Source organism: Leopardus geoffroyi, chromosome A1, assembly GCF_018350155.1.
Source record: "Leopardus geoffroyi isolate Oge1 chromosome A1, O.geoffroyi_Oge1_pat1.0, whole genome shotgun sequence".
In the NCBI taxonomy this organism is placed as follows: domain Eukaryota; kingdom Metazoa; phylum Chordata; class Mammalia; order Carnivora; family Felidae; genus Leopardus; species Leopardus geoffroyi.
Genome location: NC_059326.1, coordinates 204717474 through 204742141, shown reverse-complemented (window position 1 = coordinate 204742141; position 24668 = coordinate 204717474). Strand labels below are relative to the sequence as shown.

At 44.8% G+C, this 24668-nt stretch overlaps 2 pseudogenes; both read right to left on the bottom strand.

The window, feature by feature from the left end:
* Positions 1-21652: 21652 nt before the first annotated feature.
* LOC123577092 lies at positions 21653-22820 on the bottom strand (annotated as a pseudogene).
* Positions 22270-23500, bottom strand: LOC123577099 (annotated as a pseudogene).
* Positions 23501-24668: the final 1168 nt, after the last annotated feature.

Below are 24668 nucleotides of genomic sequence, written 5' to 3'. Positions count from 1 at the left end.
CTACAAAAGTATTCCAACATGTTGAGAACGGTGATAATATAGAGTGGGGAATATCAAGCAATTTTAAAAATTGATAAACACCATACATACCCTCATCACAAATCAGGCCAGGATTTCTTTACCAAAGAGTCTAAATACATTGTGTATACTCCCCAAAGAACAAAAGCAAAACCAGAAGCTTTAAAAAATGCGGGCTTGTCAAGAGCTAATAAGGGAATGCAGACCTATACTGCATACTCTGTCAGACTTCAGTTTTCAGTCCATACGGGAATATTTGGCATCCCCTCACCTCACGTCATTCCCCCCAGTGATGAAGTTGGTACCCTTTGCTGGGGCTGCTATAACACAACACCACAGACGAGGTGACTTAAACAACAGAAGTTTATGATCTCACAGTTATGGAGAGTAGAAATCCAAGATCAAGGTATCTGCAGGTGTTTTCTCCTGAGACCTCTCTCCTTGGCTGGCAGATGGCTACCTTCTGCATGGTCCTCGTGCACTCTTTCCTCTGGGTGTCCCCATGCCTGCTGTCTTTGTGTTTGACCACATTTCCTCTCCCTGTAGGACAGCAGTCTGATTGGAGTAGGGCCCACCCTAATGGACTCATTTTAACTTAATCACCACTTAATGATTTTTATATCCAAATACACTCACATTCTGAGGTATGGGCAACAGGCCTTCAACATAGGAATTTGGGAAGACCGATGCAGCCCATGAAATGCGTCTTACTCTTAAATCTAAGGGAAAAGATGAAAATAAGTTCCTAGCAACTCTTCCACTTCAGCTTTGTGCCTTACCTTTCTTACAGGCATTCATTTGAAATAAAGGCCAATCGGAAAGATCACAGTACTTAAAGAACCACTAATGTCCTTAGTACCTATTGATTTCTTTCATTTCTTAGGTGTGTCAATGTGCTCTGAGCAAAGAACACCAGGAATACACTTGCAGTTGAATAAGTTTATTACTCTTCGTACAAGATCAACTTATGCCTGGGAGGAACCATGAGGCATCTCAAGAGGAAGGGTGAGACTTACAGGATGTGAGTGGGCTTGTTTGCTGACCCTGTGGAGGATCTCAGCAAGCAGCTTTTGCTCTGCATTACATACTCTGAGCAGACAGGGGTAATTCTATGATTCACTATCTTAATAAATCTCTCTGGAAGGATGGAAGTCCGGACAGAGAGGACAGCTAAAATTGGTAAAGAAGCAGCAATCCACTAATATCGTCGAGGACAGGTGTGTTTGCTTATTTTTGTGGTTAGGAAAAAGTTCATGATTTTGCCTCTGATCAGATACGATTATAGGGTGGTCTTGTTTTTTGTCCTGATCCATATATTGGCACTGGGTGGCCACATGTGATGGTGTTGTCGTATGAAACTGTTTATATTCAATTGAAGAACATGAATGCCTACCTGTGAGTGCCAGGCTAGCTCATGGAAATAGTAAGTCACAGTACAAAGCACCATCCAACTCTTGGATGTCAGGACTCCTGTTTCCTTTTAGGTACTAAAATATAATAAAATAGAGACTAGTCTCAAAAATCTTCCAAGCAGTCATAAGGTTAGTCACATAAACAATGTAAGTCAACTGATACCATGAACATAAGCAAAAGGTAGGTTATTTCTTTTTTTTTTTTTAATTTTTTTTACGTTTATTCATTTTAGAGACAGAGAGAGAGCATGAATGGGGGAAGGTCAGAGAGAGAGGGAGACACAGAATCCGAAACAGGCTCCAGGCTCTGAGCTGTCAGCACAGAGTCCGACGCGGGGCTTGAACTCACAGACCGCAAGATCATGACCTGAGCCGAAGTCGGTCGCCCAACCGACTGAGCCACCCAGGCGCCCCAAGGTAGGTTATTTCTTGTAAATGCCTCTGGTTTTCATAGATGATGCATACCTTCCCAAGATACATAAAAATCACTTAACCAATCGCCAGCCATCTGGAAACCACAACTGTGATAACCAATCATTGTAAAGATCAGATTCCTCTCTTTCATTTTATAAGCCGCCCTATAACATCAAGGCCCCGAAGTTCAGACCACTTTTGCATTTCAGTTTTCCCTCTTTGTGAACAGTTTGCTTCTCACTCACAGAAGTACTTATATTGATTTTATGGTATAATTTTTTTGTACAGTGACTAGCATCAGAAGTGGGATTTGAAAAAGACCCCTGAAGAGCCCTGAGTCCAGTGAGTAACGAGTGCTGCACCCACGGAGTCCCCTGCGGTCACTGCTTTCTTGCTGATCATGGAGTTCCAGGTACTGTCTCCCAGATCCAAGCTCCACTCCCTTTATGTTGACCTTTCCAATTAATTGAGCAACTTCGTTAAAGCTTTTTGGTAAGTCACACTCTTCGTCTGTAAGGCCAGAATACCCATGCTTCTCGGGTTTGGGGGCAGTGATAAATTAGTGAGTTCCGGGCAGACTTTTTGTCTTCGGGAATCTAAAGGCAGAGATGGGTTCCACCTGGTCCCAAACTGGGAGCTGGATCTTGTTCCTTTTTGGAAAACTGGTAAACAGTTTGCAGTGGCCACTTTAGGGAAGCTTTAACTTACATAAGAAAGCCTATTTCAGGGAGGATGCCCTTAAAAAAAGAGAATCCCAAACCTCTCTAAGACAATGGAATGCATTCTTTTATTAGGATGTAGAAGTTTCTAAAAAAGCAAAATGACTCCAAAAATAGGTTCTCTAAAAAAATTCTTATGCTAAGGGCACCTGGGTGGCTGAGTAGGTTGGACTTCTGTTCAGGTTATGATCTCAGGGTTCCTGAGTTCAAACCCCACATTGGGCTTGCTGCTCTCAGTGCAGTGCAGTGCAGAGCAGGCTTCTGATCCTCTCCCCCTCTCTCTGCCCCTACCTGCTTGCGTGCTCTTCAAAATAAATTTTAAAAACAAACAAAAAAAAATCTTATAGTAGTAAATTAAAAGCTTTACTGAAAAGCTGTACCCATCCAAGCAGGTAACCTTAACTTATACCACCTGCCAAAACCAGTTTAGACCCAACTATTCTTTTGAGCTTTGAGTTATTGTACCTGACACATGGCTAAGATTTTTAAATGATTGCTATAATTTTTGCAATTGTGTGTTTATGTATATCTGTATAGTTATGTAAAACTATGCAGGGATATATATTATCATGCACTAAACTGCAGTAGAGAACTGATGTTAGCCCTCAGTGGGCCATTTCAAGCAACCTCAAGGAGATCTCAGAAACAGGAAGAACTGGGGCAGGGTGGCTTGGGCAGGGGGAAGAAAAAGAAAAAACAAAAACAGAAAAAACTGGAAAGACAGTTAAGTGGAGGTATGCAATCAATCTTTTTGAAAAATCAGAGATGAAAGACACATAATGTATTAAAATGATCTAAGGGTCTTTCACGTGTCTATGTGGAAATCAGTAAACTTTAATTTTTACAACCGAACAAATTATACTTTGTGATGTGCAAATGTTTGGAAAACTGCTTGCAAGTACTAACCCCTTTATCCACTTTGTACATCAAATGTATTGTAGCTAACAAGCTTCGGAACAGTTCTTCAGAGCAATCTGAATATCTGCTTCCTGGGCTATAGTCCTCAGTGAGACAATGAATAAAGCATTTGCTAGCCAAGATTGATATTGGCTTTCTTTCAGTTGACAATACGTATATGTGATATTCTTTGAGAGAGAGAGAGAAGGAGGAGGAGGGCAGAGGGAGTAATAGAGAGGATCTTAAGCAGGCTCCCCGCCCAGCCCGGATCCCCACGGAGGCTTGATCCCCACACCCTGGGACCAAGACATGAGCCAAAACCTAGAGTCAGGCACTCAATGCTCTGAGCCACCCAGGCACGATAAGTGTGATGTTTGTTAGAGACCAGTGATTAACTAGCATAAAGAAAAATATATGCTTGTATGAATTATGTCTTAAAGTCTAAGAAATATGGAACAAACCTTGACGTTTTTGTATACAAAAACATACCTGTTCAGGTATACATGATTGAGATATTCTTCAGTAAATTTTAGCCCTGGATTACTTTTCGCTTCCCGTGGGAGCTCAGAGCCTAGCGGTGGAATGGGGGAGGCACAGCTCCCTTCCCTGAGACCAGCTCTCGGGCCCCTGCATTCACCAATCAGTGCTCTCTGCTGGCTCTTGCTCCTTCCAGCATCCTCGGGCGCCAGGCGTTGGCAGGTGTCAGCCTCCCCTCCACTAGGTGCATGGCCCATGATGTGCGGTCACAGTTTCTGGCAGAGCCGGGCTGGCGCTTTCCCGGTGGAGGTGGCTCTGCTTGGCGCGGAGCTGGGTGCGTTTCGCCGGTGTCGCCCATCCTTTCGCTTAGCGGAGTGTTCCGTTCCAGGCCCCACTGGCAGCCGGGAAATCGGGGTGGGGGTGGGTCAAGGGGCAGCACCTGTGCATGAGCCCAGCCAGGTGTTCCTGGGGGGGGGGGGGGGGGCAGCTCCGTGCCGGTACCCAGCAGCCTGTTTCTCATCACCACTTTCCCGAGCAGCGCCTACCAGATAACTCTGGGATTTCTGCGCCACCACTTGAACTCCGCCCAAAGTTCAGGGTCGTTGGGTGCCGTCCCTTCCTCTGCCCAGGAAGGCCTGTGCCGGCCTTCCCGTGGTCGCCCTTCCCGGCCGTCCCCTTGACACTTTGGCTAGTAGCTCGGAGCCGGGGGTTCGTCTGTCACAGCCCGGATTGTGCACAGGCTCTGTGGCAGCACCGCCCACGACCCGGCCTGCACTGTTTCTCAGCGACGGCCCCTATTACGTGACTTCGCGGTGCGGGTGTTTGTCGTGGGCAGCACCGCTCGTCTCCCCCAGTTTGCATTTCTCTAATTGTCCCGATCTGGCCATTTGACAGGTGCAGTTTCCCTAGTTCCCCCGGAGCATTCATTCTGTGTCTTGGTGGCTGCTCGGCGGCTAGCGTCCAGACCGCCGCTGCTCTTTGGCCCTTTGCTAGTGGAGATGCGCCCGCGCTCGCTCTTTCGCAGAGAGGACAGCGACGTCAGAACGCCTCCATCCGGACATTGGAACAATCACTGCCTGTGCTGGTCGGGTCTTGGTCTCCAGCCCTCCAGGTTTCACCGTCATCATGCATTTCTTCCTTCTAGCACACCTGGAATTAGCGGTGCTGGGATTTCCTTGTTGTAGCAGGTCCCGTGTAGTCGCGCCTGCGATTTCCAATCTTGGCCGAGTCCGAGAACAGCGGCCAATGAGATTTCTCTGCGGAGCAGATCCCGCTTTAGGCGAATCAAGGGTTTAGCCAGGCCTGGAACTTCTTAGTCAAAGGAAATCCATGTTGATTCTGGCAAATGAGTATTTGATCCTGCCTTGCAGATTTCTATGTCTGACCGGATCCCGGTTTAGCGACTTAACAGCATAGCATGAGGTGGGCGCTTCAGTTCAGCCTAAGATTTCCAGTTGTAATAAGTCTGAATAAACCCATGTCTCTGGTATATCTGAGATCAGGTGAGCTCAATGTCAGACCGAATGTGTCCAGATTTGCAAGGAATCTGTACCTGTTCATCAGGCCTGCCATTTCTTTTTTCTTTCTTTAATAATTTATTTAACATTTATTTTTGAGAGAGAGAGAGCATGAATGGGGGAGGGGCAGATAGAGAGGGAGACACAGAATCTGAAGCAGGCTCCAGGCTCTGAGCTGTCAGCACAGATCCTGACGTGAGGCTCAAACTTACAAACTGCAAGATCATGACCTGAGCCAAAGTCAGACCTTAACTGACTGAGCCACCCAGGCACCCCAGCCTGCCATTTCTTAATAGTAGCAAGTTGTGGTTTGGAAATGCCATGACCTGTCATAATTATATTTGTTATTAGGTCCCACAGAAGTAGGAATAGATTGGCAAAACCAATTTCTTCTTTGTGCTTATTATGTTAGTTGTTTTTTTGTTTTGTTTTGTTTTGTTTTGTTTGCAATAGGAAGTCCACCTTAGCTATGCTTTTTATTACTAAATCTGGGAGAAGTCAATATCAACAGAATATAAAAATTTCTTATTTGTGGAAGTTTTAGGAAATTCAGACTTAACTGTTTTTGATTATTAGTCTCCTAGAAGTGGGTGTATATTTGCTAAAGAGATTTCTGACTTGGAGTCAGTTCTGGGGTGTTCTACTTTAACTATGTTTGCATCATTAAACCCTTAGAAGCCGATGTGTACTGGCAAAGCGATTTTTTAATCACAGCAATGCTAGATTCCACACCGGAAGTACCCTCCCCCATTTACTAAGTCCTCTCAGTGTTGATATAAATTGGGGAAAATAATTTCTTCATCCCAGCAACTTCTGTAAATCAAGATTTAGCTGTGTTCCTATTTATTATGCTGTGAAAGTCGGTGCGTATAGAGACAAAAGCAGTTTCTTAAAACTGGAAGTTAGGGATTGGAAACACAAGGTCTGCCAATCATTTGTTAATAGGAAATCTGTGAAAATCAGTATATACTGCTGAAAACGATTTCTTCACTGTAGGCAGGTTTGGTTGTGCGAGAGACAGTCTGCCTTAGCTGTTCATTTTGTCGATTTCCTAGTCCTTCCAAAGTATGTTTTTACAATAGGAAGTTCAAACTTAATTGGTTTTTATCATGAAGTCCCCTAGAGGTCAGTGTCCACCAGCTGAAAAGATTTCTTGTTTGCAGAGAATTCAAGGAAATTCTGATTTAGCTATGGTTTACTTTAAGGACACTGTAGAAGTCAATTTCTTAATTGCAACAATGCTGTATTTGCAACTGAAGTCGGCCCCTTCTCTTTAAATCCCGTGGAGTCCCTACAGACTGGCTAATGAGGTTTTTTTTTTTTAGGTGTAACAAATACTGGCTTAGCAGTGGCAGCTATTTCTTACTCCTGCTTCCTCTGGGTTTGTGTTTATGGAACACACGATTACGCTGATGGGAACATCTGGGAAAGCAGCATTTAGCATGTTTGCAATTTCTTTCTTTCTCTGCGGGGGAGGGGTTCTATGAATGCATTTGCTCCCTTAGTCTTCTATTCTCCTGCAGTGTATTTTCCTTGGAAATCAATGTGTTTTGGTTTCCTTTTGTGTTCACAAGGGTCAGGATCCGTGTGTTTTGATTTCTATTTAGATTTAGGCAGTTTATGATCATTTTATTTGTTATTTCCTGAATTTAACTTTGTTATGTATCCTACTTATTTCCTTGCGTGTTTCACCACTCAGCTGCATGCTCTCTGACTTGCCTTCACCTACTGAGAGCAAGCTCAGTCTCAGTCCCACAGATGCTGGGTCTCCCTGTTTCCTGCAGGCTGCACCAGTCCTTCTGCCAGACAGGAGGCACACACTGCCTGCTTTATGGCCTGGAGCGCCAAGGACAGTTCTTGGTCTGGGCACCTTTCCTAGTACATAGTTTCTCCCGCTCAGGACCCCAGGGTTCTCTGTGCCATCTCCTTCTCAACCCCAGCACAGGTGGTTCCCCTGGGCTGGCCTGATCTTTGTTGGGCATGGACATGTGAGACCAGCCGGTGTAGAAATTGCACTCCAAAGGCATCCTCTTCTTGCCCATAATATCGAATGTTTTATTTGTTGGGGTAGTTTCCGTATGGTTTGCTTTTGTTTCGGTTTCATTTCGGTTTGTTTTCCTCCTTTCGGTTTGTTTTCCGCCTGTCCGTTTGCTTTGCGCCTGTTGGTTGGTTTCAGTAATGGGCCTGTTGCTTTGGTTTATGCGTTCTCTGCCAGGTTCTCCTTTTTTCTGTAGTCTCCACTGATTTGTTACCACTCAGTCGCGTGACTTTCTCCAGACTTCTGCCTTGCCTCTGCCCACACCCGGAGACAGCACAAGTACCCAGGCTGCCGTACAGCTGAGGGCGTTGCCAGCTTCATCTGTGCAAATCTTCAATCATCCAGGTCAGAGACCCACGTGATGGAGCGGCGTTTTTCTGGATATGTGAAAGGGGTTAGGATTTCACAGCAGTGATGCCAGAGTCCCAGGCCCCATCTCTGCTGTACGCAGAAGATTCTGGGCTTTGCCCACTCCCTTTCTATCCTGTGCTGGGAGAATCCTCAGGCCATGGTGTGGTTTGGTTTTGGAACTGCTTTCCTGTCCTTGTTGGCGGCTTCGCTGGGTCTACCTACAAAAGGAAGTCTTGCCCAGAGCCCAGAGCAACCCGGAGCCAAGAACCACTGTGGGCCTTTGGCCAGGGACACAGAAGAACCCAGAGGCATCTGCAGGAGAGATGGACCCTGATGAGGAATGCCAGCAACTCTGTTTCCTCACCTCCTTTTTTCAGGTTAATATATACTGTGGTAAACAATTTCTTCATCCTAGCAAATTCTTGAAAAACAGGACTCAGCTTTGTTTGCTCGCTAACCCGGGGAAGTCATTGTTTGCTGGTGAAAACAGTATCTTCCTCCTCGCCAGGTCTAAAAAAACATAGGACTTAAGGTTTGTGTTTCCTATCTTCCTAGAAGTCCGTGTTCACCAGGGAAACTCCTCCTCCAGGCCAATTTTGTGCAACTGGGACTTGGGTTTGTTGATGTTTGTTAACCCCAGGGACACTGTCAGATATACTGGGGATAGCGGTTTCTTGTGTGAATACGTGTTTGTTTCATTTATTATTTTACCTCTTCTTATTTCACTTTTTGATGGGCCTGAAAATTTCAGTTTTCACCCCTCTGCGCTCTAACCCGGGTTGGCTGCGCAGCTGGGGCGCCCTGCTGGGTCTCCTTCCTCCTCGAGAAAGACCCGGAGAGTCCCTGTGCTCCTCCCCTACAGGCCCGAGTTTCCTGCAGCACTTTCGCCAGCAGCTCAGGAGGCTTCCTCCCTCAAGACAGAGCCCTGGTTTTCAAGCTCTCTGGGATGCTTGGTGCTTCCTTCGGTGGCATCTCTTTCCCAGGGCACCTTCTGGTTGCGTCAGCTGGTTCCTAACGGCAGCCCTGCGTCTGCATAGTGCCAGTGTTTGTTAGCACTTTCCCTAGTGGCGCGGGGTCACCATTTTTCCTGTCACTGGGCCTCTTGGCACCGAGTTGGCCTTTTCTCTGGAGCAGCACCATCATGCTGCCTTGCCCAGTGTTTTGGGTGTGAGCACTGCTCATTCCTGGGACTGGCTTCTCGGTCACAACAGTACCTTTCCTCCAAGCCCACTGGGTCTTGCCAGCCACACGCTGGGAGGTGGAATCTGCACTTTGCCCTAAGGCTCTTACTAGCCCAGTGTAGCTGGGCTTCCTGGGTTCCAGTACCGCTATGATGCCTTCACGTTATATGTGGGTCTCAGAGCTGAGGGACAGATCACCCCCACACATTGCTTTCCTCGGCCTGGCCCTTGGGCAAAATGTGCAGACCAGTGCCCAGCGATACCCTGGCAGGTTGGACCTTTGGCAGACCCCGGATGCTGCAGGGGGCTTTCTCCTCCCACCTGGAGAGCAGTGAGAGCTCTGCTCTCACTGCAGCATTGTCCATGGGGGTCCAGGTCTAGGAGCCTTGAGATTTCTGCTCATGGCTTCTATTGCATTTTCCTCTCCAAAATGAGTATTATTTACAGTAACATCTCTTTGTTTCCAAAAAAAAAAAAAAGTTTGCCTTCATGTTTCTTTGCAAAATGCTGCCTGTCTTTCTTAGTATAATTACAGAGAAATATCAAAGGGGCGGGGAGGCATTTAGGTGCCTGGTTTTTGTTTGTTTATTTTTCTGCTTGACTTGTAGTACCACCCTGCTGGCTGAGGGTGGCAGTGTGGAGAGTGTAAGGAGGAAGCAAGGGTCCCCTGATAACCTGAGGGCCTGGCTTCCCTAGGCGTTGAGACCTTTGACATCTGACTCTTGCCTGACTTTTTGAACGTTCCCTCTGGAGGAGCAGGTTTAGGGCCACTAACAAAAGTTGCTGCCCCACCTTACCTCAAAAAGTGAGCCTGAACATCTGAGCAGATCCAGTAGAATGCAGGTGGTAGAGAGGTCCTGACCTGCAAGAAGCACCCCCACTTGATATGCTGCAGCCCTTTCTTAGAGTTAAAGCCCTCAATGTTCAAGGCAGAGTGAAAAGGTGGTACTTTATTCCACAGTCTGACCACAGGGTGATATTTTTGCTATTTCAGTTCAAAATGAATTCCTCCTCATATTTGTACATAGGCTTACCATTTGACAGCTATGGCTGAGAATATACTACCTGAGAGAGGTAAAAGCAATTCCAAAATCAAAGAGCGGGCGTGGTTCGTGAGTTCGAGCCCCGCATCAGGATCTGTGCAGACAGCTCAGAGCTTGGAGCCTGTTTCAGATTCTGTCTCCCTCTCTCTCTGCACCTCCCCCGCTTCCGCTCTGTTTCTCTCTCTCTCTCAAAAATAAATAAACATATTTTTTTAATTTATATTACAAAGTGTGAGGTGGTGCTCTGTACTATGCCTTAGTGTTGCCAGGAGCTGGCCTGGGACTCCCGGGTAGGCACTGGTGTTCTCCTCTTTAATATAAAGTTTCACAGGACACCAAATCAGAGAAAACTACTCACTGCCATGGGTGGATTAAGACAAAAACAAAACCACTCTGCAGTCATATCTGAACACAAACTCAGGAACAATACCTAACCACAAAATGCTACCTGTTCGGCAGAAATGGGTAGACTTACATCAGAATAGCCACTAGGGGGAGGCATCCCAGGAGAGATCCTTGGATAATCTGATACCTTCCCCTAGAATTTTGGAGATCATGGATAGACCTGGAAGTAGTCTGAAGTTCAGAAGCATGACCTTACAGGATGGCTTATAAAGTGAAAAGGAGAATCTTGTTTAATCTTTACAGTGATTGAATATTACAAGGGGAGTTTCCTGATGGCAGGGGATTGGGTACAAGTGATTATATTACACTATTTTGGAAAGATGATAAATTTCATTTATGATTATCAAAGGCATTTAAAGAAATAAGATTTGCTATGTTCATGAAATAGGCTAGATTGAGTTTTGCTTATGTGGCTTAAATGGTTTTATCTGCTCCAGGGGTTTTTCAACCCTGGTCTCCATTTAAATGTGTATGAACCACAAAGACACCAAATATCCAAGTCATTGTGAGGAAAAAGAACAAAGCTGGAAGCATCATACTTCCTCATTCTAACTGTGGTATGAAGCTATAAAAATAAAAAAAAATAATAAATTAATAAAAATAGCATAATACTAGTACACGTGCAGACACATAGACCAATGGAACAGAACAGAGAGCTCAGACTTAAACCCCCCACATGTACAGTCAACTAATATTAGACAAGGGAGCCAAGAGCACCCAATTGGTAAAGGATAGTCTCTTCTACAAATGGTGTTGGGAAAACTGGGTAAACAAGTACAGAACAATGAAATTAGACCTCTACCTTATACCACTCACAAAAATTAACTCAACATGGATTAAAGACTACATTATACTATTGTAATCATATTCTTTAGTATATTCACTACAAATTTTCTCCTTGTGGTTACCATGTGCTTATCAGTTTAAATGTGTAACACCCTATTTTTTAAAAATTATTTTTCAATTTATTTAAACTAAAAACAATACCCATTTCTCCCACCTCTAATCCCCCACCTCTGGCAACCATCCATCTGTTCTCTGTATGTATGAGCTTAGTTTCAGTTATATTTATTTCAATATTAAAAATATATATTTGCTATATAAAATACATACATATTTTAGATTCTACATACAAGGGATACCATGTGGTATTTGTCCTTATTTGTCTAACTTATTTCACTTAGCATAATGGCCTCTAGGGCCATCCATCTGGTTGCAAATGGGAAGATTTTATTCTTTCCTTATGGCCAAATCGTATTCTACTATGTGCATGTAACACCCTATTTTGAACTGATAACAAATTAACATTGATAGCATTTTTAACTTTACAGTTTTACTTTCCCTCACATTTAGGTTATTGATATTATAGTTTGCATATGTTATATTGCATATCCAATAACATATTGTTGCAGTTATGGCTTTAATACATTTGATTTAAAAATTTTATTCTCTTAACTTTATTTATTTATTTTGACAACCACACACGAAGTAACCACTTGAGCTAAAGCCGACCCAATTATTTTGAGAAGGCAGGGAGGAGCAGAGACAGAGACGGAGAGAATTCCAAGCAGACTCCTGCTGTCTGTATGCAGCCCATAGGTCTCCATCTCATGAACCGTGATATCAGGACCTGAGCCAAAATCGAGAGTCAGAAGCTTATGCTGATATCGCTAGCAGAAAGATACCTTGTTCACCGCTATGCAAGGACAAACTCTCAAATCATGATTTTGCAAAACTTGCGACAAGAAAGACATAGTTATAATATTTCCCCATTGTACACCAACTTCTGAAAAGTGAAAAAGGAAAAAAAAGAACACGTCTATGTCGTACTTTTAAAGATACAGGTAGTAGGAAGATACCGTGTTCCCCACTATACAGGTGGCAAATGTGAACAAAATTAAATCGTGATTTCCTAAAGCGACTAGGAACACAGAAAATATTTCTCCCCCCTGTTCACCAACATCTAGAAAGTGAAGAAAAAGGACCAACTCCACGTGGTAGTCTTTAGGACAGTGCTCACAGAAAGATATCATGTTCACCGCTGCACAACGACTTTCACTGAGGTGAAAAATAGCAACCAAGTTAAATCGTCATTTCCCAAAACTTGTGAGGAGAAAACAATTGTTTTTCACTACTGAAAAGGGAAGAAAAAGGAAAAACTACGTGTTGTACTTTTAGGGATACTGGTAGTAGGAAGATATCATGTTCCCCACTGTACAAAGGCATCCACTGAGGTGGCCAATGCAAAGTGAAATCGTGACTTTGCAGAACTCGTGAGGAAAAAGAAATCGTTTTTCATGCTGTATATCAATGTCTAAAGAGTGAAGACAAAGGAAAACGTCCATGTGTAATTTCTGTGGTATTTCTAGCAGAAAGATACACTGGTCACCATTTGACAAAGACTTCCACTGAGGTGGTAAAACAAGCAAAGTTAAATCGTGATTTTGCAGACAACATGTTACGAGAAGGAAATCCTTTTGCATGCTGTACACTGACTTCTAAAGAGTGAAGACAAAGGAAAACGTCCATGTGTAATTTCTGTGGTATTGCTAGCAGAAAGATACTGTGTTCACGGGTATACATGGAAGAGGCAGATACGAACAAAATTAAATCGTGATTTCCCAGAACTTGCCAGGAGAAATCCTTTTTCACCACCGTAAACCAACTTCTACACAATGAAGAATGAGGAACAAGTCCATGCGGTAACTTTAAAGATATTGGTAGTACGAATTATCGTGTTCACCTGTATAAAACGACTTCCACTGAAATTGCAAACCTAAGCAAAGGTAAATCGTGATTTTGCAGAACTTGTGAGGAGAAAGTAATCGTTTCCTAAGCAGTAAACCGACTTCTAAAAAGGGAAGCAAAAAAAACAAGTCCATGCCGTAATTTCCATCATTCGGCTAGCAGAAAGATCCTGTGCTCACCAGTATACAAGGACTTCCGCTGAGGCGGCAAATACAAACAAAATTAAAGGCGATTTCGCAGAACGTGCGAGGAGAGAAAAGTCGTTTTGCCCCAGTGTACACCGACTTCTAGGAATTTAAGAGAGAGGAACAAAGCCAAGTCCTACTTTTTACTATAAAATATATAAGGGACCTGAATGTAGTAATCAACCAGAAACGAAGGGTAAAAACCTCAGAGAGTGAGAAGAACTGGACAGAGAACTCTGAAGGGCACATCTTAAGAGATTTTTATTTTGTAAGTTTCACAAATGAGACTCTTTTCCGAGGGCAGCTAGGAAAGGCCCCCGCTGCAATCTCAGGGCTCCTTAGTCCCAAAGATGCTCTTGCAGAGGCCGCTACTCAAGGTGTACACGGTGTGACCAATCCAGTCGAAGCAGCCTGAGAATGCTCCGACGGGACTCCACCGAGCGGGCAGGGGTCTGCGGCGCTCCGAAGGGTCCCCGCGGTCTGGTCTCCTCCAGCCTTCTGTCACCAGGCGCTGCGTCCTGGTGCAGGGAAGCTGCTGGTGCGAGAGTCCTTCGGGTTCCTCCGCAGAGTCCGCCTCTCCTGAAGATGCCTCTGGCTTCTTCTGTGTCCCGGGCCAGAGGCCCACAGTGGGCAGAGCGGGTCTGGGTTCCGAGGTGCAGTGGGATCTGGGCAAGACTTCCTTTTGCGGGTAGACCCAGCGAAGCCGCCAACAAGGACTGGAAAGCACTTCCGAAACCAAACCACCACCGTGGCCTGAGGATTCTCCCAGCACAGGATAGAAAGGGAGTGGGCAAAGCCCAGAATCTTCTGAGTTCAACAGAGATGCAGGCTGGGGCTCTGGCGCCCCCGCTGTGGAATCCCAAGCCTCTTTCACACGGCCAGGAAAATGCGGCTACATCTCGCGCGGGGCTCTGATCTCCAGGACTCAAGCTTTGCACAGATGAAGTAGGCTAGCCTACAGCAGTACGGCAGCCTGGGTACTTATGCTGTCTCCGGGTGTGGGCAGAGGCAAGGCAGAAGTCTGGAGAAAGTCACGCGACTGAGTGGTAACAAATCAGTGGAGACTACAGAAAAAAGGAGAACCTGGCAGAGAACGCATAAACCAAAGCAACAGGCCCATTACTGAAACCAACCAACAGGCGCAAAGCAAACGGACAGGCGGAAAACAAACCGAAAGGAGGAAAACAAACCGAAATGAAACCGAAACAAAAGCAAACCATACGGAAACTACCCCAACAAATAAAACATTCGATATTATGGGCAAGAAGAGGATGCCTTTGGAGTGCAATTTCTACACCGGCTGGTCTCACATGTCCATGCCCAACAAAGATCAGGCCAGCCCAGGGGAACCACCTGTGCTGGGGTTGAGAAGGAGATGGCACAGAGAACCCTGGGGTCCTGAGCGGGAGAAACTATGTACTAGGAACGGTGCCCAGACCAAGAACTGTCCTTGGCGCTCCAGGCCATAAAGCAGGCAGTGTGTGCCTCCTGTCTGGCAGAAGGACTGGTGCAGCCTGCAGGAAACAGGGAGACCCAGCATCTGTGGGACTGAGACTGAGCTTGCTCTCAGTAGGTGAAGGCAAGTCAGAGAGCATGCAGCTGAGTGGTGAAACACGCAAGGAAATAAGTAGGATACATAACAAAGTTAAATTCAGGAAGTAAAATAACATCAGCATTGGATAAACTACCAAGATGTAAATAGAAATCAAAACACATGGATCCTGACCCTTGTGAACACAAAAGGAAACCAAAACACATTGATTTCCAAGGAAAATACACTGCAGGAGAATAGAAGACTAAGGGAGCAAATGCATTCATAGAACCCCTCCCCCTCAGAGAAAGAAAGAAATTGCAAACCTGCTAAATGCTCCTTTCCCAGATTACTATATTTACGTCAGCGTCAGCATAATCGTGTGTTCCATAAGCACAAACCCAGAGGAAGCAGGAGTAAGAAATGCTGCCACTGCTAAGCCAGTATTTGTTACACCTAAAAAAAAAAATCTCATTAGCCAGTCTGTAGGGACTCCACGGGATTTAAAGAGAAGGGGCCGACTTCAGTTGCAAATACAGCATTGTTGCGATTAAGAAATTGAGTTCTACAGTGTCCTTAAACAAAAACATAGCTAAATCAGAATTTCCTTGAACTCTCTGCAAACAAGAAATCTTTTCAGCTGGTGGACAGTGACCTTTAGAGGACTTCATAATAAAAAGCACAGTTTGAACTTCTATTGCAAAAAATTAACTTGGTAGAACTAAGAAATCAACGTAATGAACAGCTAAGGCAGACTGTCACTTGCACAACCAAACCTGCCTACAGTGAAGAAATCATTTTCAGCAGTATATACTGATTTTCACGGGATTTCATATTAACAAATGATTGGCAGACCTTGTGTTTCCAACCCCTAACTTACTATGATTAAGAAACCGCTTTTGTCTCTATACGCACTGACTTTCACAGCATACTAAACAGGAACACAGCTAAATCTTGATTTACAGAAGTTGCTAGGATGAAGAAATTATTTTCCCCAGTTTATATCAACTCTGAGAGGACTTAGTAAGTGGGGAGAGGGTACTTCCTATGGCAAATGCAGCACTGCTACAATTAAAAAACCATTTTTGCCTCACACCTTGACTTCTAAGGGCTTAATGATGCAAACATACTTAAGGCAGAACACCCCAGAACTGACTCCAAATCAGAAATCTCTTTAGCAAATATACACCGACTTCTAGAAAACTAATAATCAAAAACAGTATGTCTGAATTTCCTAGAACGACCGACCAATGAGCAATTTTTGTATTCTGTTGATATTGACTTCTCCCAGATTTAGTAATAAAATGTACTTCCTATTGCAAACAAAACAAAACAACTGTTCTAATACTACCCCCAAAAAAGGTAGTTTTGCCAATATACCCCTACTTCTGTGGGACCTAATAACAAACATAGGCATGGTAGGTCATCGCATTTCTGAGAAACACTTGCTACCATTGAAAAAGAAATGGCAGGCCTGATGAACAGGTACAGATTCCTTGCAAATCTGGACACATTCGGTCTGACATTGAGCTCACCTGATCTCAGATATACCAGAGACATGGGTTTATTCAGACTTATTACAACTGGAAATCTTAGGCTGAACTGAAGCGCCCACCTCATCTTACAGCTGGTAAGTCGCTAAACCGGGAACCGGTCAGACATAGAAATCTGCAAGGCAGGATCAAATACTCATTTGCCAGAATCAACATGGATTTCCTTTGACTAAGAAGTTCCAGGCCTGGCTAAACCCTTGATTCGCCTAAAGCGGGATCTGCTCCGCAGAGAAATCTCATTGGCCGCTGTTCTCGGACTCGGCCAAGATTGGAAATCGCAGGCGCGACTACACGGGACCTGCTACAACAAGGAAATCCCAGCACCGCTAATTCCAGGTGTGCTAGAAGGAAGAAATGCATGATGACGGTGAAACCTGGAGGGCTGGAGACCAAGACCCGACCAGCACAGGCAGTGATTGTTCCAATGTCCAGATGGAGGCGTTCTGACGTCGCTGTCCTCTCTGCGAAAGAGCGAGCGCGGGCGCATCTCCACTAGCAAAGGGCCAAAGAGCAGCGGCGGTCTGGACGCTAGCCGCCGAGCAGCCACCAAGACACAGAATGAATGCTCCGGGGGAACTAGGGAAACTGCACCTGTCAAATGGCCAGATCGGGACAATTAGAGAAATGCAAACTGGGGGAGACGAGCGGTGCTGCCCACGACAAACACCCGCACCGCGAAGTCACGTAATAGGCGCCGTCGCTGAGAAACAGTGCAGGCCGGGTCGTGGGCGGTGCTGCCACAGAGCCTGTGCACAGTCCGGGCTGTGACAGACAAACCCCCGGCTCCGAGCTACTAGCCAAAGTGTCAAGGGGACGGCCGGGAAGGGCGACCACGGGAAGGCCGGCACAGGCCTTCCTGGGCAGAGGAAGGGACGGCACCCAACGACCCTGAACTTTGGGCGGAGTTCAAGTGGTGGCGCGAAATCCCAGAGTTATCTGGTAGGCGCTGCTCGGGAAAGTGGTGACGAGAAACAGGCTGCTGGGTACCGGCGCGGAGCTGCCCCCCGAGGAACACCTGGCTGGGCTCATGCACAGGTGCTGCCCCTTGACCCCTCCCCCACCCCGATTTCCCGGCTGCCAGTGGGGCCAGGAACGGAACACCCCGCTAAGCGAAAGGATGGGCGACACCAGCGAAACACACCCAGCTCCGCGCCAAGCAGAGCCACCTCCACCGGGAAAGCGCCAGCCTGGCTCTGCCAGAAACTGTGACCACACATCATGGGCCATGCACCTAGTGGAGGGGAGGCTGACACCTGCCAACGCTGGAAGGAGCAAGGGCCAGCAGAGAGCACTGATCAGTGCAGGGGCCCCAGAGTTGGTCTCAGGGAAGGGAGATGTGCCTTCCCAATCCCCTGCTTGGATGAGTACTCCCAGGGGAAATAAGGAGAAACTGGGGCTGAGATCCCTCAACGGAATGCCTGAGCGACCTGCAGTTCCCTAGAAGGAGTGGTGCTGGGACACTCCCTGTGCCAGCACAGCAAATGGCTGTGGTGGAGCCAAAGATGAACATCCTTCCTCCCAGAGCAACTGTGGTGCTGGGAGAAACCAGCAGTTCTGAGCATTCTGGCAGCTCTAGTGGGAAACCCTTGGTTCTGAATCGGGGTTGCTGTAGCCCATAAACTAGCACCGGGTGCTACTCCTGAAAAGTGGTACAAGCACTACCGCTTCCACTGTCCGGTCCCAAATCAAAAGCACTGGGTGGAAGGAAATCGTCGTTTTGTTGTTTGTTTTGTTTCGTTTGTGGCAGAAGCAGTCCCCACTCCCTCCCCAGTAACACCCTACCCATCTAATGTTTCCTTCTTTGGGAATACACAGGCAAAGCCCTGCTGGGAGTTATGGAGACTCAGAGTTCCTGGCCACTTAATCTCTGGACAACCAGCTTCTAAACTTAGGAGCCTAAAACTAGATTCTGTCAGCCACAGCACCCTTCTGCTGGCCCTCCACTTCCACATAATAGCCCTCTACCTCCTCTGACCTTCCCCAGCTTGATTCCACTACCAACCTTGTCCCTTTCCCTAACCACCAGGCCTAGCAACCACTCCAGGTTCTACCCCAGGAATTGGCGACTCCCTGGGGCTTGTCCCACCTTCCCAGGACAATTTCCTCTATGCCACTCTGGTAGTCCAGTGGGACAATAAAATTTCAGTCTTTTTTTTTTTTTTTTTTTTTTGCCCCTATTAGATACCAGGGCCCAGGTCACTGTCATTCCATGAAATCCCTCTCAGTTCCCAAAAGGAAAGTCCTTATCCTTATAGGGCATTGCTGACAAAACAATCAAAGGTGTATAAACCCACTGGGATGTAGCTATTGGGACCATTCACTTCAAATGGCCTCCTCTGGTGGTGGCCCCCTGGCGCTTTCTTTCCTTACTATAAGCATGGATGCCTTGACAGGATGCCACGCTCTTGTTCTTCCTAACTGGCCTGCCAAATGGATGCCTTGACCACTCCTCTCTAGTCAAGACAGTAAACACTCCCCAGTACGACTTAAACAAAGCACTGAAAGCCTATCCCATTATTAAAGATATGCTTCAGCCAAGAGTCATGGGGGGCCTGGGGGGCTCAGTCGGTTAGGTGGACTCTTGCTTTCCACTCAAGTCATGATCTCAAGGGTTCATAAGTTCCAGCCCCATATCCGGCTCTGCATGGTTGCTTGAGATTCTCTCTTTCTCTCCCCCCTCCTCCACGTATGCACACACACTCTCTTTCTCTCTCAAAAATAATATATAAACTTTTTTTAAAAATTTTTAATTTTTTAAATATTTTTTTAAATTTTATTTATTTTTTTAAACTTACATCCAAATCAGTTAGCATATAGTGAAACAATGATTTCAGGAGTAGATTCCTTAGTGCCCCTTACCCATTTAGCCCATCCCCCTCCCACCACCCCTCCAGTAACCCTCAGTTTGTTCTCCATATTTATGAATCTCTTCTGTTTTGTCCCCCTCGCTGTTTGTGTATTCTTTTTGTTTCTCTTCGCTTATGTTCATCTGTTTTGTCTCTTAAAGTCCTCATATGAGTGAAGCCATATGATTTTTGTCTTTCTCTGACTAATTTCACTTAGCATAATACCCTCCAGTTCCGTCCACGTAGCTGCAAATGGCAAGATTTTATTCTTTTTGATTGCCGAGTCATACTCCATTGTGTATATATATACCACATCTTCTTTATCCATTCATCCATCGATGGCCATTTGGGCTCTTTCCATACTTTGGCTATTGTTGATAGTGCTGCTATAAACACGGGGGTGCATGTGTCCCTTCGAAACAGCACACCTGTGTCCCTTGGATAAAAGCCTAGTAGTGCAATTGCTGGGTGGTAGGGTAGGTCTATTTTTAGTTTTTTGAGGAACCTCCATACTGTTTTCGAGAGTGGCTGCACCAGCTTGCATTCCCAATCTTTATTTATTTTTGGGAGAGAGACAGAGTGTGAGCAGGGGAGGAGCAGAGAGAGAGGGAGACACAGAATCTGAAGCAGGCTCCAGGCTCTGAGCTGTCAGCACCGTAGAAAAGGAATCTTTGAAAAGGAGTTGTAATGTGTAGTCAAACTAAGATTAAAATTAGTTTACTTAAAAATGAGTTGTTGTTTTTTTTAATTTTTTTTTCAACGTTTATTTATTTTTGGGACAGAGAGAGAGCATGAACGGGGGAGGGGCAGAGAGAGAGGGAGACACAGAATCGGAAATAGGCTCCAGGCTCTGAGCCATCAGCCCAGAGCCTGATGCGGGGCTCGAACTCACGGACCGCGAGATCGTGACCTGGCTGAAGTCAGACGCTTAACCAACCGCGCCACCCAGGCGCCCCAAAAATGAGTTTTAATATCAAAAGTAAACTGGTGCGAAATTAAAATTTTGTTTTCTCTCTGTTAAAAGGACAGTTTTCTTGGGATTTATTGTATGATTATGATATACTGTGTAAAGTTTCTTTACCTTTTTTATGATAAATTACTTTTATTACATTGTATTTGGTAGTCACACTCAATCAACAAGGTCAACAGAAACTTGTAAATATTGTGCTAAATAACACACTCTATGTACATACATTTTCAGTACAGTAACGTTAAAATACTCCATTTCTTTTATTCATATACCTTTGCAAAGTGGGGAATAAATAAAGATACAAACACAGAGGGGCACCTGGGTGGCTCACTCAGTTAAGTAGCCAACTCTTGATTTCAGCTCAGGTCATGCTCTCGTAGTTCTTGAGATCAAGTCCTGAGCCCTGCGCTGTCAGCACAGAGCCAGTTTGCAATTCTCTCTCTCCCTCTCTCTCTGCCCTTCCCCACCCTCAAAATAAATAAATAAACATTAGAAAAAAAAGATACAAACACAGAAAAACGTCTTATCTTGAGCTGGTATAAGTAACAGAAGTTACAATTATATTTATTGATAAGCCAATGATTGACCCTGACACTAGCAACACATAACTAAAAAGTAACCCTTGTTCAGAAAAGTGTGGTAGACGGTTCATGGAAGTGATACCGTGTGGTCTCCACAGTGGTCTATTTGAGGTGATTTTTTTTTTAATGGCTAAACTGGATTACTAACTCATAATAAAATGTAACTAGTCAAATTTAAACCATGATCAAAATGGGTCTACACATGCCTTTCAAAGCCCTGCTGGTCACAGGCAGGAGGGGACTGCTTGCTGCACATTGTGCACACCTGCCTGTGACTTTCAATATGTTCTTCAAATTTGCTCTGATTATAGTTGGGAGGGAACATTAATTCGCAGAGGGGACCCTTCTTGTGAACATCAAAGCTGGAATCAAAGCAAAAGCCTGTCCTGCGCCCATGTGCCCATGTAAATGCTGACTTGGAGGGTCAGGAGCAGTGGGCACACTCTCATCTTCTTTCTTGTCCTCAGATCTTCTAAACCATCAGGCCGACTAAGGTATCTGGCAGGCTGGCTGCAAAGACCATGATCTTCAGTCCTCAAGAAGGCTCTCACAGGTACCCTTCGGATTTCATCTGGGTAAAAAGCACCATCTGTGGGGTGCCTGGGTGGCTCTGTTAAGAGTCAGATTTCTGCTCAGGGCATGATCTCAGGGGTTCCTGAGTTGGAGCCCTGCACGTGCTCCATGATGCCAGCACAGAGCCTGCTTTGGATCCCCTGTTTCTCCTCTCTCTCTGCCCTCCCCCACTTGCTCTCTCTCTCTCAAACATAAAATACATTTTTTTAAAAAAAGCACCATCTGCTCCATCTCTGGTTTCCTGTGTTGCACGAGGATTAACATATTGCAGAACGGGTTGTATATTCAGCACTGCAGCAACATGACCATTTTGCTCTGAGCATGTGTTGAGACACTATGAAATCTTCTGAGAACCCTGGAAATTCTGACCTTCCGTTTCCTTTCTGCTTGATTTTCTAGAATTCTTTCAAGTTCCTTGCTCCTGGAAAGGTTTTCCAAATGTGAAGTTAGACCATCTATTTCTTTGTCTCTCTCTCGTTTGTCATTGTCCTGTACTTCAACCACTGCTGGTTTTACATTTCCAGCAATCTTCACTTGTTCTTTCTATTTTGACTCCACTTTTGCAAGTTCATCAGCATATTTATTGCATTTTGTTTTCTCATCCTGCAAGATTAGTTTACATTTATTATATTTTTGTCTTGTCAGCAATGTCCTTGGTCATTTCACATACTTGCCCCTTTGTTACAAGGGCAGAAACTGTCTCAGCTGCAGACAGTGATGGCTTTTACATCTACAGTAGAGCCAGCTGTAGCTGGGTCTGTGTTTATTGAGGCATCCTTTACTTTCTGCCGATTTTCAATTTTCATGGTGAATACGCTGTTGCTACTGGCTGATTGGTCTGAAAGTGTATTTATTTGTTTTGGGCCCCTCTGGCATTCCTTGAATTATCTTTGTAATTAATGATCTGCTGCCAACTGAAGATGATGTTTCAAATCTTCCACTTCTCTTCTCATATCGTGCACCCATGTATCAGTCTCTTCCTGATCTCTTTTCACAGCATTTAGTTGACGTCCTGCCACTGCATCAGCTACCTGCTTTTTGACTTTGTCACTTTCCAGCTGTGCAGCATGCAGCTCTGCCATTGTTTGACCTCCCACATTCACAGCATCACTACGTTCTTTGGCCAGAAAGACCATTTCTTGCCCAGTTGCCTGAATCTGTTCCTCTGCTTTACAAAGTTGTTCCTTTAAAAGCAAACAAACAAACCACACACACACACACACACACACACACACACACACACACACACACCCTGTATCTTCCTTACTTGAGGTTATAAACAAGAAAGCCCTTTGCAGATTTTCCTTTTCAGCCAAACAGAACTGCAGCCTTCCAATATCTTCTTGGCAATAAGTAATCATGCTTTTTTTTTAAGTTTTTTTTTTTTTTAATTTAAGTAATCTTTATACCCAACATGGGGCTCAAACTCGCAACCCAGAGATCAAGAGGTGCATGTTCCCCTGGCTGAGTCAGCCAGGAGCCTGACTAATCATGCTTTCTTTGTTCCCACCTAAATTCTTTAACGTCTGGACCTCTGACACGGCTTAGTATTTTATATTTCAGTATTCTTCAAAGGTACCTTAATAAAGTTCCTTCTCATCCTTTTCCATCTTCAACTAATGTTCCAGTTGTTCTCTTTCATATCATGCCTTCCTGAGTTTGTCCTGTAAACTGCCTCATTCAGTTTCTTTTCAATTGCTTTCTGTGTCACTGACACAATATCTTCCTCAAGCTGGAGAGCTTTGCATGTAACATCACTGTATCTCTTCTTAAACCCTTCATTTTCCATTTCTAACTTTATGATACTTCAACAAGACCCTCTTGCTCAGATTGCAATTAGTTGGTCACATCTTTCTTTCTCATGGTTACGCTCTCTTTGCATTCTTCCAACTTGTTCTGCAAGTTGTGCTGGTTCTTTTTCCATAACATCAATGAAATGTAAGAGTTCTTCTTTTTCTTTCATGGTTTTCTCAATTTTCAACTCGAGAAGGCCAACTTTTGTGGTCACCACTAACATGTCAGAATTTCCTTCATCTTCCATAGTAAGTAACTCTTCAGCTGGAGAAGTTCTCAACTGGAAAGGTGTACTTGCTCCACGAATTTCACCCTAACGGGTAACATAACAGAACTAATAAAATGCTCCATCATCATTTGGAAGGCAATATCCTTGAAATGCAAATACACAATTAACGGTGGTTCCTTCTACATAATGTTCAGGCATAGAAGGCCATAACAATGTGTGATAATCACAAGCAGTACTCCATCCAACCTTGACTATATCAACCCAATCTTTTGGATGTGGATGGACATATGGAGTTACGGTGCAATGACATTCCAGGTGTGAATTAGGAAGATAACTCTTGGGCACATATTTTTTTTTAATATTTATTTATTTCTGAGACAGAGAGAGACAGAGCATGAGTCGGGGAGGGGCAGAGAGAGAGGGAGACACAGAATCCAAAGCAGGCTCCAGGCTCTGAGCTGTCAGCACAGAGCCCGACGTGGGGCTCAAACTCACAGACCGTGAGATCATGACCTGAGCTGAAGTCGGACGCTCAACCGACTGAGCCACCCAGGCGCCCCTCTTGGGCACATATTGAAAGATGACATGGGCAAAGTTGGAAGTCTGCAAGGGGACTTGTTGAAAAGATGTCATTGTGAATCCTTCAAGGGGCTCTAGGACAGAGGGAGCATTAGAGAGCCTCTGAGCCTATACCACCATCAGCCTTTGACCTCTTCCACCTCACTGCCTTGCTCCACCAACTGGCTATACTCCCCAAGTTTCTTTACCTTTTAACTATTAGGTTTCATAATCGTCTGTGGTCCTAAGTAGAGAAGGGCTTTAAAACTTTTTTTAAAATATTTTTTACAAATTTCCCAAAGTCAAATTGTAAATGAAGTTTTTTTGACCTACAATATTTCAAAGTATTTGCCAAACTAATTAGGCTTATTTGATATGTATATTTCATGGGAAGTATTGTCAAATAATACTAAGCCTTCTTTACATTGTATTTGTAAGATTGTGTATTTGTAATATGTAGAGGAAGTCCATTCTCTTTCTGCAAGAAATGGGCCCACACTGCCAGACTTTTGCCATCTTGATGTGTTTATGACATGTCAACGTTTTGCTCCTGAATCAGAGAAATTAAGATGGGTGAACAATTGGAGTATTACTCAGCAATCAAAAAGAAGGAAATCTTGCCATTTGC